At 38.9% G+C, this 19,719-nt stretch overlaps 2 long non-coding RNA genes across 7 annotated transcripts in view; both read right to left on the bottom strand.

Annotated features, from left to right (window-relative positions):
- LOC145723111 (uncharacterized) overlaps nt 1-3,766 on the bottom strand; it is a 71,903-nt gene extending 68,137 nt beyond the window's left edge. For all 5 annotated transcript variants that reach the window (XR_014147951.1, XR_014147952.1, XR_014147953.1 and 2 more), the window contains exons 1-2: nt 3,458-3,766; nt 704-873 (exon numbers count right to left, since the gene is read on the bottom strand). This is a non-coding gene — a long non-coding RNA (uncharacterized LOC145723111). The remainder of the gene's footprint in view (nt 1-703; nt 874-3,457) is intronic.
- Nucleotides 3,767-13,654: 9,888 nt separating this feature from the next.
- LOC145723112 (uncharacterized) overlaps nt 13,655-19,719 on the bottom strand; it is a 196,006-nt gene continuing 189,941 nt past the window's right edge. For both annotated transcript variants that reach the window (XR_014147958.1, XR_014147956.1), the window contains one exon: nt 13,655-13,729. This is a non-coding gene — a long non-coding RNA (uncharacterized LOC145723112). The remainder of the gene's footprint in view (nt 13,730-19,719) is intronic.

Below are 19,719 nucleotides of genomic sequence, written 5' to 3'. Positions count from 1 at the left end.
AAAGAAGGGGGCAATGGGAGGGGAGGGTGGTATAGAAGTTAAGGTTTCCAATTCTGGAATCAGCCAACAGACCTGGCTTGCAAACCTAGACTACTACTTAAGAGTTAGTGAACCTTGGGCAAATTGTTTATCTTCTCTGTGCCTTTTATGTTAAATGGGAATAATAACAGAACCTTCCTCCTTGGGTTGCCTTGAGGATTAAATGAGGTCATACATGGAAAATATGAGCTCGGTGTCAGCATACGATTGTCCTTAATACATGTTAGTCAAAAACAAAGAGAAAAGGAGGGCTATTCCTGTAGAGGAAGACACGAGTTTGGTTGAGGGATGCCTAGGTGGACACGCGTGCAGACATTTCTGACAGAAGAAACATGAGGTAGAAAAGTACCTGGGGCGGGATTATTCAGAAGAAAGCAAAGGTACATAGCGATGGGAGCATTCTGCACACCATTCTGCGCACCGGGGGCGGAGAAAGACCAGGGGGACGATTGGCGCTGTGAGTGAGTGACAGCACAAGTTGCGCACATTGCCACCCCCCATTCACAATTAAATATCGAGTAAAAGAGAATAACTTATGTGTTTGATTATGTGCCCGAGCATTGCACTGTCTGGGCATTAAATAGACGCTTCCATGAAATATGAATTGACTTTATTTAAATAAGGCAGCTGTAAATCTCAGCTTGCCACTCAGCCCGCCTCTTACCTGACCTATCACCAGCACTGGACATGAATGAGCCTCCCTTCTCCACTTTCTTCACTTGGGTTCCAGGATACTGTATGTTCTTGGTTTTCTTCTTACTGCCCCGATAGTAGCTGTGTCGGATACCCTTTATATTCAACAAGCTGGGGGCAAAGCTTTACTGGCAGCTGTCCCTTTAAGAAGAACCCACCGTACAAATCACCATGGAATTCGGAGACTTTCTCCTCCTCCCTGCAGAGCTCTCTAACCAACTGCCCCACACAGCTTTCTCTCTCATCCTGGTGGCTGCTCTCTGACCCCTTCGACCACCCAGTAATTGTCTGGCTCTCTTGCCTCTTGTCCCCTGTGCTCTGGACCATCATCTCTCCTCTTTCCATTCGCCTGCAGTCTCCCATGATGCCAAACCAAGCCATGTAAAATCAAATTTAATAAAGGCAAAAAGATTCGAGGATGAAAATGCCCCACGGAGGGCAGATGCAGAACCATTGCCCACAGGGTAAGCTTCTCCCACGTGACCGCTGTGCTTGGGAAACTAACAGCGGGCTGTGGACATAACCTAATACCTGCTGCAACTCTGCCTGATCTTTCTCTCCCTTGGTGAAGTCACTTCCCAGGATGTCAGGAGATTTCTAAATTGCTGTTTTTTAAGCCACCCGGTCTATGGTATTCTGTGACAGCAGCCGACTTCCATTTGCCACGCATCTCCTCAACCTCTGCTTCTGTCTCTCTCCTCTCTCTGACTTTGATTCACCCTCTTGCTGCCTCATATAAGGATTCTTGTAATTACATTGGGGCCACTAGGACAAGCTCCCCATCTCAAGATCCTTAGCTCAATTGCATCCTCAAAGCCCTCTTTTGCCATATAAGGTAACATATTCACAAGTTCTGGGGATTGGGACCTGGACATCCTTGGTGGTGGGGGGGGGATCATTCCCTCTACCACAGTGTCTTCGTGGTGAAACACTCAAGTTTAATACTTTAAAGTCAGTCCATGCTATCTGATAGAAAGTATGAGGAAGCTTCAGCTTTCCATAGCTAACCTTTCATTGAACAGCAACTATTTGCCAAACTCCATGACTTGTTGGGAATGTAAAACAATAGTGACAACAAAACAATAATAATAATAAAACCACAGCTACCCATACGTGAAGTACTTTTATGTGCCAAGCAGTTGAGATAAATTATCTCTAAATTTCACAAAAATCTTGAAAGCTTTTACCTTGATTTTATAGTTGCCGAAACCAAGGCTCAAAAATGGGTAAAACAGCAAAAACGAATTTGAACATGGGTCTTCTCACTCAAAAATGTATATATTTTTTAAGATTTTATTTATTTATTTGAAAGAGATAAAGAGAGAGACTGAGCACTAGCAGGGGGAGTGGCAGACGCAGACTCCCCACTGAGCAGGGAGCCCAATGATGCAGGGCTCCATCTCAGGACCCTGAGATCATGACCTGAGCTGAAGGCAGACACTTAACCAACTGAGCCACCCAGGCACCGCAAAAATGTCTATCTTTTGAACTTAAATACACGGCCCCACTTTTCCCCTCAGAATAGCTGAGGGCTTTTCCCATGTTGGTGGCAATAAAGAACTACTTCTATGCACTCAGCAGCTCACTGTCTATGGAGAGTTGGGTTCAATAGGTCTGACTCCTGCCCTCAAAGGAGTTTTAGTCTAGTCTAACCTGGATGTGAATTTTATTATATCAACGTATATCTTATTCCCTTTCTTTAATTTACTAGAGGATTAAAATACAAACATTTCTTTTCACTTTCTGGGAATATTTGAATATTTAATATTTTATTAATTTATTTAAATAATTTTAACATTTATTATATTATTATTTCTTTGTAAATTTATTAATTTAAATATTTAAATATTAAAATCTGTCCTAAGGGAAAGGAGAATAAGGTTTTTAATTGCTAATAAGCTAGGCTCTGAGTATAATGAGATAAGAAGGAATTTCCTTTTGAACTAACAAGAGCTGTCCCTGGACAGAGGAGATGGGGATAGTTCAACAAGATATGTCTGTGCTAAAACATTAGAATCCCATTGAGATGGGATTTCCTTCTGACCCAGTGGATAAAGACTCTATCAGGGAATTAGCTTGATTTGTAGATAGTAAAGAAATGCATTATTTCTTGAGTCTAGAATTTATAGCTGATATAGTTAAAGAAAATTAACTGATATGTTAACTGATATGGTCTGGTATGTGCTCAAAATGGTCCGAGGCGTGCAGGCACATACTTAAGCACATAATTTAGTATCTTGATGTTTGAAATTCTAGATGGAAGTGGGGAGTGGTGATGCACACCAAACTATGATTTCACTTCTATTGGAATTTTACTCCTTGCTTATGTTAAAAAAAATTGTGCCTGAGGTCTGAAATTAAAAAAAACAACAACTGAGAAATAAATTATTTTCCAATCAAGCAAATTCATTAAAATGTTATTTGTTCCTTGTTGGCTAATGTGTGTCATTGAAAGACATTGTAGCTTCTGGAGAAGAGCCAAATGCATCAAAAGAGGACTGTCTGTTAAAGTGGGGATTTGGATATTATTAGCTATTATAGGTTGAATGATGTCTCTTCAAATTTCATACGTTCAAGTCCTAAATCCCGCTACCCCATAATGCGACCTTATTTGAAGATGGAATTTCTATAGAGGTAATCGAGTTATAATGCGGTGATCAGGGTGGGTGCTTATCCGATATGACTGGTATCCGTATAAGAAAGGGAAATTTGGAGGTAGACACACAGGCACAGGGAGAACCTTATGTAGATATCAAGGCAGAGATCCGGGTGATGTGCCAATGAATGCCAAAGATTTCCAACAAACCACTGGAAGAGAAGCGAGGCATGGGACAGAGTCTTCTTCTCAGCCCTCAAAAAGAAGCAGCCCAGCTGACACCTTATCTTGAACTTCCAGCCTCCAGAACTGTGAGAAAATAAATTGTTTAAGCCATTAACTTTGTGGTACTTTGCTATAGCTGCCCTCAGAAACTAATACAATAATTGAACCCTTTAGGGAAGAAGCATTTGACAAAGAAAGATTTAACAAAATCTTTTTTTTTTTTAAAGATTTTATTTATTTATTTAAGAGAGAATGAGATAGAGAGAGTGAGAGGGGGGAGGGTCAGAGGGAGAAGCAGACTCCCCGCTGAGCAGGGAGCCCGATGTGGGACTCGATCCCAGGACTCCAGGACCATGACCCGAGCCAAAGGCAGTTGCTTGACCCACTGAGCCACCCAGGCGCCCCAGATTTAACAAAATCTTGATAAGTCTCCATAACCCTGCTCTAAATCATTCTAATCGAGTATCTAGAAACTCTCCTCCTTTCCTGTCAAATTTTATTATTACCATCTCACTCTATGGCAAAACTCTAGACATTGAATTTTTCAGATGTAAGTCATTGGTGGTATATAAAGCTACTGATTGTTCTCTGTGTAATACCAAAATCACTTTATAGTGTTGTAATGGTTTTAGTGACATAAGCCTTGGGGCTGAGGCAAACTATAGCAACTGCAAAACATTAATGCATGTAAATAGATTGTATCTCTAAGAAGGCTAACAGCAAGACAAATGTTAATTGGGCAGTTAAAATTCAGAGAAACTAAAGTTTTATACTTAATCTGTAGGTTAATACAGTGATGTCACTATTTTTTTTTTTTTTTTTACAAAGCAACTTAATGTTCCATGAAGTAGCCAAAGGTGTTAATGACCTTAGAAAGGAAAATATGGATTAGAGTGACTTATTTTTTGGTGTGTGGGGATTATGTTCATCCAAGAATAAAAATTAATGGCACATAACAAGATTTTCTAAATATTGCTTGTAGAAACTGCTTTAGCCATTCTACTTAAATTCTGAAGATAATTTGACTTATTGGATAGAATCCGAGATATATGGTATGGAGGACAAAAGAGCTTCTAAAATGCAGAAGTTACACTTAAAATAAATTGACTTCTCATTTCTGATTTATACAATGTAATCAGACTGAAGATAGGGTATGGGGAAAATATAAAGAGGAATAAGATGCTCCCTAGTTTCAAGAAACTTATGGTTTATTAGAAGAAATGAACAATTGTAACCAAAGAATTGTAACTCAGAGAAATCAGTGCTATGGTGGGCCTGGGAATAGATGTATGAGGATCTCCCGAACCATAGTCTGGTCTTTCAGTGGTCTTTCTCTTAGCTTGGAGGATACTATGTGAATGATAACAGTCTCTATACAACGGTTCCTATCTTTGGTCTGGGAAAGTTTCAGAAAGATCTGTCGTTTTCATAATGCGTGTCAAAGATTGAATGATGCATCTCTTGCTAATTCTGCTCGTGCAATGCTTTCTCTTAATATCACTGATTCTTCTTAGAAGACCAGAAGAACAGGGATTATATCAAGATATGCAAGTTGGACTTTGGTTCAAACTTGGCAGCAGTTCTGAATTTCTTCCAGGGAGGGCTATACTGGTTAAGGAGGCTCATCACTGAAATATTGGGATAAGAACTCTAACCTCTGTATGAACTTAGAGGTTAACCATTATCATACATGGTTTGATGTATCTGTCTTGTGATACGGAAGATTCATTTTACTTTCCCATTTTGGTTTTGATACATATATGAAGCCAAACCCTCCGCTCCCATTTCTGCTGTTGTCCCTTCGTCTAGTTCCTTATGCCACAGAACTGGAAGTCATTCTAGTTTCTCCTTTCCTTTGGGGAGTTGCCCGTTGTAAGACAGTTCTCCATGGGTTTCTTGCATTTCTGCAAGTCAAGCAAGGCACTGAGTGCCCACTGTTCTGTATGAGCTTAACAAGGATGTTTGTAGAGTGAAGACCCTTGAAAGATAGAAGCAGTGTCTCTCTTTGGAGCAAAGTGCAAATATGCTTATAGTCGTGGAAGGCACAGATACTGTCTCCCTCCAGAGGAAAGGGCAGGCATACTTAATGCTCATGATAAAAGTTTTGGGTTCCCTAAACTCAAAGTTCTTTCCTTATAATGCATTCTACTGTGTGTGCAGATATCATCTGGCCCTTCTTTGTGTTGCCCTATAGACATGGAAGCTCAGGGAACTGGCACAAAAATTCAAATACTCTGGCTACTGCTATTGTTACAAGTAATAAACTCTCCTTTGTCTCTGACCCTGGATTCTTGTATCTGTTATCAGCGTCCATGAAATTTGTCAGCTTAAAATGTTATCTTGCAAGTAGGGTAAAATTTCCCACCTTTTACAATTCTTGACATTTCCCTCACTCACGTACCTACCCTTTCCCTGAACTGGGCACTGAACTTTATAGAGTATTTCCCTTTCAGAGCTCTAGAGTTCTTTTCCTCTGAAACCCAATTTCTGTAGCTAGGTAATAACCTCCTTAAGACTAGTCTTGCCGTTCTCTTTTTCTTAATCAGTCCTCAATGTTACTGTCAGAATGATCTTTCTAAAATAATAACTGTAGATAATTCTCCTGATAAAATCTTGCATTGTCTTTCTCGGGAAGGTAATGATGTCAGGATAATTGCTAGTTGGGTAGAATGGCATCAAAGTTTTCATGAACCACGCTCCTACCTAATTCTTCCACTTAACTTCTCATGTCCCCAAAGTGCATATTATATGCCAATCTTAGCAAACTATGGATTCTTCAAATTCCTAATATTCTTCCATAGTCATGCCTTAGTACAGGCTAGAACAAACTGCTGCACTCCCTATCCCATTCTGGCCTGGTAAATCTTGTCCATCAGTTAAGAGTCAACTAAAGTTCTCTTCTACAAAGCAATTTTTCCTGACAGCCCACTTCACAATATGGCGTCGATATAAAACACTTTAAACACATCTCCAAAATTATATTTATAGCATCATATCATAATTGTTGGCTTATTCATCTTTAAAATTATATTTAATTATATTTAACATTTCCTCATTATCTGCTAAAGAAGAAAGCTCTATCTTGTATCCTCCTGGGTATCACACACTTTCCAGAAAGTGCAGGTGTCCATTAATCCTTTCTTAGGTACATAACTGAGTATAAAGTTGATGAGTGAAGCAGAATGTAGATTTGTTCTGGAAAGAGACACATACCCAAGTTCTTAATATGGGGTTATTGATGTAGCTGTCTTTGGTATATGCAGAATGTAGGTCAACCTTTCACTACCTGTTGTTTATGATAATTACTGAAACATTATCTATGCAAGAATTATAAATATCATCAATGAATTGGTCATTCAGTAATCTCTTGGCCTCTGTTGACACAGCTGGCCTTGGTCTATGTTATTAACTTTATGCCAGTCAGTTTGAAAAAACGCATATTGGTGATTGCAACAACTCTGCATGAATGAATCCAAGTTTAATAGTGAAAACAGGATCTCCCTGAGTTGCACTGTGGGAAATCTGAGGACTGCATCTGCAAAATGTATGATAACAACACCCAAATTCTGCTCCTGTTTTCCCTCAGAGGAATGCCACCCATCAGAGTGAAGGAGCACTCTGTGACTACCTCCTTTGGGATTTAAACACATCCCTTTGCTTCCTCCCCCAAACTGACCCTACATTCCCAACAAAGACAAATCAAAGGAAGAAGGAGAAGATCTCTTTTGGAGCGAAACTGCCAAGTAAGGAAAATCAAGAACAAGCAACCAGAGAAAGTTATGACCGGAGCCCAGCAGAGCAGCCCATTCCCTTCCTTTACCTCTCTTTCCTGTGTATATTTTCATAGCCTCTCAGTTTCAGTTCACTGGCAGCCCCAGGAACTAATGCCAAGTGGGAAGATGTGACTGAGGGAAGAACTCTGAAAAATGAAATGCCCTGGGCTCACTGTTTTAACCTAGGAGGAAACTTCACTCACTTCCAAAGGCCGGATCACCTCAGATAGCCGCCCACAGGCATGCATTGCCTGGTCCCCTCCAAGGCTGGGCACCGGGAAGAACCTGTGATTAGCTGGGGTCACCTCATTCAAGTGCAAAGGAAAGAGGCTGGCCATAGTCACTCAGAGGAAGGAGATCCAACCAAGATTCCTACCTGAGACAAAAACCCTGTTCTCTGGAACAGGGGTGCATATGGGGACAGATACTTCCTCTGTGAGACAGCTTTGAAGTCATCCCTTAGTAAACATGCCTCCTCTCCAAGCTGTGCACACACACCGGGCTACCACCCGCGATTCTACCTCTACCGCCCAGAAGGAACCCTGCGGGGAATGACTTTCCTCACACTGAGCATGAAGAAGAGGACAGTGGGGATGCCCATGACCTCCTGGTGCTGGGCACCGGGGACTGTGGTGCTGGTTTCCTGCTGCCACTGGGAGCTGGTATTAGAAGGGTCCTCACTGAGTTTGAACAGGCATATTTCCAAAGCTTTTTTTTTCCCCCTAAGTGTAATATTTATGACAGGAAATCAGGTTAGACATTCCTGAAGCTAGCAAGACCTTATGAACACACTGTCCTATCCTCCCTGGACATGTAAATGCAGTTAATCTTTTCAAGGAAGACCTAAATACCTCACTCCTTTACATTTAACCTGAGCCACCGGCGGAATGCAAACATTGATTTGGAGCCAGGCCTCTGGTAAAGGATTACCATATGTGGGCCACAAGGAAATTCCTCCCTGCTGCCAGAATTTATACGGCAGGGAGCTATGAATAGAAAGTTTGTGCATGGTTATGAATATGGATAAAATACATCACTCATGGCCAGGGAATGGCAAGCAAGATTGAAAACACATATTTTGGAGCACATAATATTTTCAAAAATATATTTAAAAGAAAATAAACACAGATTGTGTGTGTTCATTTACTGCTTGAAGTGCCTTTGGGGAAAAGAGACATCAACAAGTTTTCTTTCCAAACCATTTGCTTTTCCTTGTGCTTTTTAGCACAGAGCTGGACCCTCTGGGAAGGAATGGGGTCTTGGAAAGTGCACGGTTAAGTAGTGTTACTGGCAGCCATGATAGCCCCTTCCTGTAGATGACGGGGGGTTGAGTCTTTGAGGATGTCCAGAAGGGACTATGTGGCTTGGGGAGATGTGTTCAGCTCATTCCTGTTAGTATAGTTTACTCTTCCTTCAGTCTTGGAAGGATTTTGCTGGCTTCTGCATTTTATGCTTTTATCTTTTTCCTTGCTAGATTATTCACGGACATCAAGATGGCATCTATATTGTTAAGTATCCAGACGAAAACTGAAAACTTGCCATTTCATGTCAAACATAGAGCTCTGGCCTCTAGCAAAATTAAGAAAGAGGAAAACGTGGTTTTTATATTGACCCCACTTTCACAACCACACTCCATTAGAGAAAGTCCTTCCTCTTCCTACAGGGGACCCAGTCTCCTGCTGCTATCTGTATATGCCCAAAGATTCTCACATTTGCATACCACCTGAACATGACCTCTTGGGTTGGATAGCATATTTAGTTTTCCCCTTCTCTCTTTTATTCTGCTTCCCTCCAACTAAATTTACCTGCTCTCTTTTTCCATCACCTCGAGATCCTGAGATCCACTGTGAGATAGTTAACTAATCTGATAATTCAGTATGTTATTCTGTAGTCAATTCCAGGGACATATTTTCATTTAATGTGGATCCTCACATTTTTCATTTTCTCTCCTATTCACTTCCTCATCTTCAGAAACTCCCTCCCTCAGAGCATTGAGCTGGAGCAACATGGACCACTGGACACTGCTATCACTGACTGACTGGATCTTACACTGACGTGTGACCCAAGGACAGTAATCTATTGTCTGACTGGGATCCTATGACATCACCTGGTACCAAAGACTCTGCCCAAATAGAGATGTATTGTGTCAATTTTATTTCTCAGAAAAATAAAAAATAAGATGCCCACCAATTGTTATCGTCTGATTTTGCAAGGTCATCATGTGGGACATGGATTAATGGCTGTGGTTAGGAAGGATTAGGGTTTCCAGTCCTCACATTCAGTTCACATGAGACCCAACTATACTTTGTTTGCCGTTTTTGATTTTTGTGATCCTCTGTCCGCATGCTGGAACTTCCTTTGCAACCCAGATGACATTGGTGAGAACAATAAGGATCTCGAGGAGATGATGCCTTCATCCTAGGTAGGAGTCTACTTGCTTCATGTTAACCTCTGGCTCTGCTGCCACAGAAAGTATCCAAGGATTTTCTAGCCATTCCTAGAATAATCGAGTAAGGGAAAAATATCTTGGAAATTCCCCGAGTTAAATGAAAGTCTGTTCCTTTTTTGGTGAAAATTTGAAGACGTCAGTTTTACAACCCATGAAACAAGACAGGCCCTACATATCACTCCCTATTCCTTCTATAATTGCAACCCCATATTCCATAATACCAACTGCTGATTAGAAATTAACTTTGCATAACTATTAGATGTTCCATTGTTGACTTGTGCCAATTTCATCTGCATCAGATAGCTTCCAGAGTGCAGAGATAGTATCTTTTAACTTACTTTGCATAGTATTTGACCTAGTGATTATTCCTATGAGTGTTGGGTAAAAATTATTTTAAGGTGGTCACTCCACTTAATGTGGATGTATGTGATGATGATGTTGATAAACTTTAAACTAAAGATATGTCACCTGCAGTTATAGGATATCACTAACTGATACTCTATGATGTTTATTTTCTGTCTCCTTTTCTAGAAAGTAAGATTTGTGCAGACAGACTTGTTTGTTGCTGCTATGTCCTGAATGCTTAGAACAGTGTTTTTTCTTTTTTCATTTTTTTTACCAGTTTTATTGACGTATAATTGATATACAAAGAACTATAAATATTTAATGGCGACAATTTGATGAGTTTGGAGATGTGTAAACCCCCATGATGCCGTCACCACAATCAAGATAATAGACATAGCCAACACCTCCTGAAGTTTCCTTGCATTCTTTTGTTTTGGTGCGTTTTTGTTTTGTTTTGTTTTTGTGGTAAGAACACTTGATATGAGATCTACTCTGTAAACAAATTTTGCAGTGCACAACCCCTTACTCTTGACTACAGGCACTGTGTCGTACAGTAGATCTCTAAAACGTATTCATCTAACGTAACTGAAACTTTATACCCATTGAACACCTCTCCTTTTCCCCCACCCCCAGCCTTGATGTCTTTAATGTACACACTTAATAAATATTTATTGAATGAATGAATACTTAAAGATTAAAAAAACCTTGAAGAGGAAGCAATTTCCTCCTCCATACCAAATTTTAGTGTTCATTCTTCTGCAGACAAAGTGCTTTTTCTCCATGCTGTGCCAGACCTACTTTTTCTTGACTGCTGTTACCCCAGACTTTAATGAATGGTTGACCTACTTGGTGCGATTTTATTTTTTTTGATAATGTGGTATTTTGGGAAGGTACATACCTGATAATATTTCTTATCCCTGACACTGATGTGGTGACTAAAAAAATATACCCAAAATATATGCTCTTGTTGCTAAGTAATTTGCCAATGTTTGAATAGGCAGCAAAGGAGGATGTTTTCATAGTATTTAGAAATAGAAAGAGCAAAATAAACGGTCCATTTTCCTCTCTCAGATCTGCCTTGTTCTTTTATAAATAAATATTGTACATACATACACACACACATATACACACACATATACCTACAGGGTATATAAATAGATAATTAGAAATAAATTGTGGTATATATCTCAATTTAAGAAGGTTAACATTTCCACAAAACTCTTAGGAAAATTAATTGCAGGAGAAATATGTTCGAAATTGCTTCAAGGTTACTTGGAAAGTTATCTCTATATGAAAAATGGCTTAAATACTGAATTCAGGTCAATTTTCTACAAATTTTGTTTTTACAGGAGAGAAAAACCAGTCAAGTAGTGATTTGTAAGAAGATTTTCATTCTGTTTTACTGTTGTTTTTACCTCAGGGAACATTTCTTGAGAACCGCACATATTTCCAAAACTTAGTAGATTTCATTTATTTTGCAACAATCCCAGAAAAGAAGTAATGAGTGGATACATTTAGGATTGCTTATGGACCATCATCGTCTTCTGGACTGTTTGGAAGAGCATTTGGAAGTAGGAGAAGCAGCATTGTTTGTGGCTGGGAAAAGAAGAGTCATAGGTGAAAATTATTTAAATTATTTTATTTGCTTGTACAACTGACAGACATTTTGTGTCTCCCACAATATAAATATAAAAATCCTGTAGCCTAGATGTTATCATCTTTGCACCTATAAATATCTGTAGTCATTTTATAACCAACTCCCTGGTCCCTTTTGGCATCAAAGGCAATAATACTTTATCAACTGTGACAAATTCTTATTAAATGCTATGTTTACTACAGGTAGGTAAAAAATAACATTTTCTCAAAAATAAAGGAAGCCAAAATATCCAGTTTGAAATGTACATCATACCAAAAAATACAAAGTACATGACCCTGTCACTGAACTGTTCTCATTCCATGAACTGCGATTTTTGGCATATGGAAGAATGGCCGCCTAACAGATTAGCTGTGATCACTTATGCCTTTTTATTAATAAGTTCATAGGGTTATTTTTCATGTTGTTTTTCTTTTATTCTCTGAACTTCCTTTTCAGTTAAATACTGTCCTATATTTGCAAATGGATCAGATAATCAAACTATCGCTAAGAAAGTATAAGTACAAAGTTGTAAAGGAATTCAACCTTTCATAAATTTTCAAGACAATAGTAAAATAATCTGTTTTATAATTTAAATACAACAAAACCAAAGCTTCCTGCATAATCACTAGACTATAAATTCATAGCGGTGGGAACAATGGATATCTTGTTGACCATGGGCTACCAGGGACCCAGCATGCTGCCTGGCGGGTAAGAATTGCACAACAAATACTTGTTGACGGACTAGCACATAAGGAATAAGTCCTGACAGAAAAGTCAGTTCAGGGATGTATCTTTCGCTAAGGGGAATGTCAAGCACAAGCCGTGCTAACTAGACGTGCCCTTCAAGGAAATGACCAAAAACACATACGTAATTCAGAGAAGTAAACACCTTCAAAAATTTTAGTAGAGCTTTCTATGTCCAACACCATGTGAAGAATTTTACAACTTAGAAATCAGTGGTTTGAATAAACCCAGAGCCTGAATAGCTATTTCCAGCTTTTTAAATGTGCAAAACACATTTTTCCTCTTCAGCTTCCAGGAACGACTTGAAGAGTCAGCATCATTTCAGGAATTGTTTTCATGGCCTTACTCTCAAGGAATAGACAAAGGAAAGCCAAGAAGAATAACAACAACAACAAAATCCAAATACACAAGTGGACAGTTCAGATACACAAGACCAAGGATTAATATAGACCAGTCCAAAATGGAACGGTTTTTGGGTCACCAACCTCTAATCATACCTGGTATGGGCCTACTTTTTTTTTTTTTTTTCAACTGAAACATTGCTATGTAATAAAAATCAGGTGTAGGATAGAAAGTGAAAGATAAAACTGGTGAGAAAGGCAGGGTCTGGAGGGTACATAGTCTGTTACGACATACAGCGAAGGTGAAACTTTTAGAACAATGGTGATTCCTTGGATGGGTGTGATAAGGTGTGTTTTGGGGGGTTTGAGAAGAGTTGTAGGGAGAACACTCACATGATCCCTCTGTCCCAGTTTTAGAATAGAACATTACTCATGACCTCAGAAGAACTCAGAGAGCCCTTCCAGAGAACTAGCTCCTCTCTCCTCTTCAACCAGAAGTAACCCTGACCTCTACTATGACTGTGTTCCTCGAATCTAGGCAGAGGCTTATAAAGGTCCCAATCAATGTAGTTTGTGGAAATGATGCCGTGTGACTACTTGAGGCCAGGTCATAAAAAGGTTGTGGCTTCTGCCTGGCTTTTTCTCTCAGGACCCTTGCACTAGGAGCCCAGTCTCCATTCATGAAAAAGCCAGGTGACATGGAGAGGTCATGTGTAGACGTTCTGGTTGACAGCTCTAGCTGAGCTAATGGCTGGCACCAGCAGCGAGTATCAGACACGTGCGTGAAAGAGACCCCCAAATTGTTCCACTTATAGCTTCTGGTCTTCCAGTTGAAGCCCCCAACATGCTGTATCTGCTTTCTCTGTGCAAACTCATGACCTACAGAAACTGAGAGATAATAAATAATTATTGTTGGTTTAAAGTCATGTGTTTCAGGGTAATTTTTCACACACCAGTAGATCACTAATGCAACAGTTTGCTGTATGCTGTAGACTTGGTCTATAGGTCATATAGATCCTCACAGATGCGCACAAACCTTGAAATCTTAACTCATTTGTGAGATAAATTAGAGATTTCTTCTGAACCCTGAAACCACCATTTACTTATAAAAGCATACACGCTTTAATGGTGAATTCTATAACAAAAAGGTTTTTCATGTGTTCAAGTTAATCCTTACATTTCAGGAAAAATTGTGTGTGCGAGTATGTGAGTATACACTATAAATAGACTTATATGCTATTATATATATGTATAGGAATGTGTGTATATACTATGAATATATATACATATAATAATTAGCCTTGGTTCCAGCTAAATTATGTATCTTTTCATTTCATAAAAGTGATGACTACAATCTGCCTTTAGGTAAACTATTAATAGGATATATCTGAAAAAAGTTTGAAAATTTGTTGGATGGAGTAGGGGGTGTGCTAACTTGTAACTATGTGTGAGTGGCCTAATTTTATGAATATTTTCATATGATGGAAGAGCCAGAACTTTCCCTTACACATGATGCTTTTCTGCTGAACAAACTTTAGGCAAGACCTTCTGTTCTGTGAATTTGGTCTTACTGTTCCTGTTGTCACATCATCAATAAATGGCAAAACATTATTTTTTTTTACATGCTGACTACTGATGAAAGACTTAATATGGGAAAATCTGAAAAGTACGCTCAGGATATAGGGACGAAACCACTATGAAATGCTACAATTGAAGAAGTCATATGTTTTTAACTTCACTGAGTTATCAGTGTTTCTAGATCTACATTTCTTTCCACCAGATATTGTATTTAGACTTATAAAGCAGAACTGGTAAGTGAAACACTGCCATTTAGGGACCAGAAGATCCAATTAATGACTAGTAGGTATGTGGTCTGTAAAACCCACATAATTCCCTTGCTGGCCATTTCATTCAGTGAAGTGGTCAGAAATAGCTCTTTAATGCTAATTCCTGCTTAGGAGGTTCTCCATGCTGAGGACCATGTTAAATGGAGTAAAAACAAAAGACTTCCCCTTGTAACCATAGGCAAGCTCAAATCCCATCTCTTCTGTAAGGTTTTCCCAACTGCCCTGATCTCACCCTGATTCCCTGCTGCTAGGTGAGGTGCAATCTGGCACTCTATTACATATCATTCTGTTCTCTGATTCACAAATGCATTGCAATACCTTCACTTCTGTCAGCTCTCCGTGAGCAAGAATGGCTTCCCGCTTCTTTCCTGTTCTTCAAGACACCAAGCTTAGGGTTTAGGACATATCAGGCCATGAGACAAATATTTGCTTTTGGCTTACTCATTTGAAAACATGACCAGATAAAAATGTACTTAGAATCAGATGATTTTAATGATGATGCTTATATTGCTGATCCTTAATAACATATTTTCCTTCCGCTCAATTAGTATTTTCTCATTGGTCTCACAATGTGTAAGCATCAGAATGAATTTCTCAGTGTAATTATTAACAGGTTACTTGGGCCCATTGTTCTTTAAAATAAATGTTTTCAAAAGGGTTGGGGAACGATAGGCAAATTTATGAAAATATTCAAGAAATTTCCCATAGTAAGCATTTTGTTGAGTGGTTATGAGTCGTTGGGTAACAAGCAAGGCAAGTTTCATATGGAAAGAGGGGTTGGATTAATTCATCTCTAAGATCTTTTCCACCTCTTTAATATTCTGACATCTTCTATTGAGCAGCAAGGGCAAATCTCAGATCATGCTAATGAGAACCTTTAAATTAAATATATTTGCATATATTTGGATGCATATGTTGGTCTATAAAAACCATGATCAACAGCAAGGTGGCATTTTTTTTTTTTAAAGATTTTATTTATTTATTTGACAGAGAGAGACACAGCAAGAGAGGGAACACAAGCAGGGGGAGCGGGAGAGGGAGAAGCAGGCCTCCCGCCGAGCAGGGAGCCCGATGCGGGGCTCGATCCCAGGACCCTGGGATCACGACCTGAGCCGAAGGCAGACGCTTAACGACTGAGCCACCCAGGCGCCCCGCAAGGTGGCATTTTACTGAACCAGGCCACGACAGTACGGACTGAAGAAGGCTCCAGTGTGTCTTCATATTTCACTGATGAAAAACCGTCTGAAAAATGGTGTTTATAAAAACATTCCTTTGCTGATTGTCTGCATCCCCTGCAGGGTTCAAGTGAGGGGTCTAAGAATTTGTGGAGGGTAAAGGCAGTGATGGGTGAATGCATCCGTTCTCACCATTCTAGAGGTCATCCTTAATAAGGCCACTCTTCTGTGGGAGGTGGAAAGGAATCTGATGTTGTCTGTTTGTTTTCGCAGCCTGCGGCCTGAAGATGCACACATCCAGAGAATGACAGAGAGCCGTTTTTCCAGGCCAAGGCTAACTTGTGTTTCCATAACACTGTGGGAAGCTGCAAATGCAAGCCACACGGGCTTGTCCCCAACTTGTGTACAAACAGCCCTCTGCTTCCAGAGATACCGTCCCTAAGTCACCTTTCATTCATTAATGATTCATTTTAAAAAATTAAGGAAAGAAAACACCCAAGAGGTATCTTTTGTATCTTAATGATCAAGGTTTATCAAGGAGATAAAGACTTTCTTCATCATTATCATCATCAACACCCACAACAGCAGAGGCCGCAATGCCAACAGAACACCCAGAGAAGTTAGGTCCCCAAGGACTCCTTACAATCCTCAGAATATCAATTTGTTGCTGTCCTTGACATTCATAAACTTATTATTCTGAGAGCCGATGTTCAAATGGTCCTCAAAATTAGTTCTCTACCCATTACTGAGTATAATTATACTTTGTGGACATAAATCTCACAAATTCTTCACAAATCACCTGCTCAAATCCCCAGGTTCTCAGAATATAAGGTATCCGCATAGTTTGAATCCAGAAGGGATATTAAGCAAAGTTAAGCACCATTATATTAAAGGGTTTAAAAGTCTTGTATATAGAATGTCTAGCTGCCTACAAACCATAAGAATCACAGCTATTCTGGAATAACGTATTAATCCTTATTAATTGCTTCCACCTATTTTTCTTCATAGCATACTCTGATTTTTCCTTTGTATTACTATTACTTCCTGATTTTGGACACACTTTACATATGTATTCATTGTTTTACTTAAACCATCAGTGGAAATTTCTGGCATTTTGTCAAAAAAAATTCTCTCTTGAACTCTGTTCAGACTTTTGCTGGCCAAATTAGTAAGCGGGCATGTGTCTTTGAGCAGGGCCTTTCTAGCCATTCACAGCCAGCTATGCCAGCCACACAAAAACTTGTTTTTCTGAATTGGGTATAGGCATAAAAATCATAATAGTTAGCCTTTTGTCGTTAACCATTAACACCATGTCAAGCTCTATACTATTTTATGTGCACTAACTCATTTAAACTGTATCACAAACCTGCAGACTAGGACCTGTGATTATCCTCATTTCTAAATGAGACGTAACAGTTAAGTGACTTGCCCTGTCATGAAGGGAATGCAGATTGGAGGTGAGATATATTGACATAGAAGCGTAGCTAGAATAGTGAACTAACTGTACATCTTTGTGGTATCACATTTAATGGTTTTACTTTGTAAGAAAATCCATGAAACACAACTATTGATTATGGCAGTATGGTGGACAAGGGTTTCTGAGCAACTTCCTGCTGAAAACAACTAAAATGCTGACTAAGACAAATACATCAATAAGCTGGCAGTAAAGGAAAGGATAATTAGAAGGCAAACACTGGGTGAAAGAAAAACCAGAGGGGTGACCTGAATTCTGCTTTTATCTTAAGAGTAGTCAGTAAAACCTGATGGGTTTGAGCTTATGAAATGAAAAGATATATAATTTACTGAAACCAGGGCTATATATATATATATATATATATATATATATATATATACACACACACACACACATATATATATACACACATATTTTACATATATATATAATGTATATCTAGATATATAATGTATATCTATCTCCATTCGTAGCATAAACACATATATACATATATTCTAGCATATACATTTATTTATAGTAGACACCCTAGTAGACACACACAACTTTTTCTGAAATGTAACTATTGACTTGAACACACGAAAACCCTTTTTGTGATAGAATTCACCATTAAAGCAAAAATGTTTTCATAAGTGAATGATGGTTTCAGGGTTCAGAAGCAATCTCTAATTTATCTTCAAATGATCTGACCAGGATCTAAAAACTCTGTGTGCCTCTTTGAGGATCTTTGTGACCTACAGACCATAAAGTCTCTGTAAGATATGCAGCTGTACGTCAACTGGGAGAAACACGAGAAACTGTTTTCTAGGCCTAGATAATAATTATCTTTCAATATAACTATCCCTGGGGTAGGTACAAAGAGAGTTTTGATTTTTCTAGAGATCCTTTTTACAACTTTATTTATTAAATAAATGCCATGCACATTTCGCCTCTTTGAAAAGACTTTTGGTGTAGGATGTTGTTTCCTGGGTAGGTCAAAATATTCCATCTCCACAAAGAGTTCATAGACTTGTCTCTACTTGATCAGTGACTTGAGTAATTAAAAACCCTACGTATGAGACCGGGGTTGTTACCAACATCCAATTTAGGAAAAATAACTCTCCTGGAGGAACATTTTTCCTTCAGGGAATAGTTTAGTCACCAGGCTCTTGTACCTCACTATTAACTCACCGTTAGCTATTTTAAAAATGATTTACAGGGGCACCTGGGTGGCTCAGTCGTTGAGCGTCTGCCTTCGGCTCGGGTCGGGATCCCAGGGTCCTGGGATCGAGCCCCACATCGGGCTCTCTGCTCAGCGGGAGGCCTGCTTCTCCCTCTCCCACTCCCCCTGCTTGTGTTCCCTCTCTCTCTGTGTCTCTCTCTGTCAAGTAAATAAAATCTTTAAAAAAAAAAAAATGATTTACAATCACTTGCAAGAACTGTTGTTCAATAATTTTTGCTCACTACTGACAAATACAAAGGTATCACAGGATGCTTCCTCAAAACACAGACCCTTGGTTTCTAAAGTTGAAAAGAATATTGTAGCATCTTTCACTGAGGTTTTGATGATCTGAACTTCTTTAACTAGACGCAGTCTGCATTCAGCTCATACCATAGATACTAACTCAGTTTTTGTTAAGCAAACAAAGAAACAAATATTACCTTAAGAGAATTATACTTTTTTAAAAAATCTATGCTTTAAAGAAACTGAAATGATTTGTAAAAACTTTTCAATGATTCAAAATTGTTTACACTAAGAAAATAACTATTTAGAATATAAGTAGCTGAAGAATTTTAGGAAATCAAGTGCCGGGAATACAGCAATGAGAAAAGACAAACTGAAGTCTGGCCTTCGTGGAGTTTCCATTCTGGGAAGGGAAGGCAAAAGCACATAACATGTACAAGCATATTTATACTACGAAATGTGGTCGTGACATTTAGCTGTGACTACCCTTATTTCTTTTCCAAGGATAAAGAAGAACAGAGAAGGCATAATTTAAAATTATTTATAATTCTTTTTAGACATTCCAGAGAAGTCAGTCAAAAAAAAACAAAACAAAACAAAACCCAACCAAACTTAAGGTAAAAAGCTTTTTTTCCCCCTCAGTCAAAAATAACAAATGAATGAAAAAATTGTAATAACTACCTACCTGTGAGAGATCCACATCTTTGGCCCCACAGCTAGGCCTGCCGTTTGGTCTTGTTTGCTCTTTTATCAATATCTATAGTTTTTGTTTAAGTTCGTTGTTTCGATTGATTTAAACCCAGGATTATGTTAACTCTTTCAGCAATGTTTTAGTTATTTCTGTTAAATTACCTATTCATTTTGACCACTCTGTGTACCAATTAATTATTTGCTCATCAGTTAGTCTGACTTGATCAGACCACATTAATCTTGTGGTC

This window comes from Leptonychotes weddellii, chromosome 8 (assembly GCF_054177405.1).
Source record: "Leptonychotes weddellii isolate Sample4059 chromosome 8, ASM5417740v2, whole genome shotgun sequence".
In the NCBI taxonomy this organism is placed as follows: domain Eukaryota; kingdom Metazoa; phylum Chordata; class Mammalia; order Carnivora; family Phocidae; genus Leptonychotes; species Leptonychotes weddellii.
Note: the sequence above shows the minus strand (reverse complement) of the source record. Positions and strands in the feature narration are given on the sequence as shown.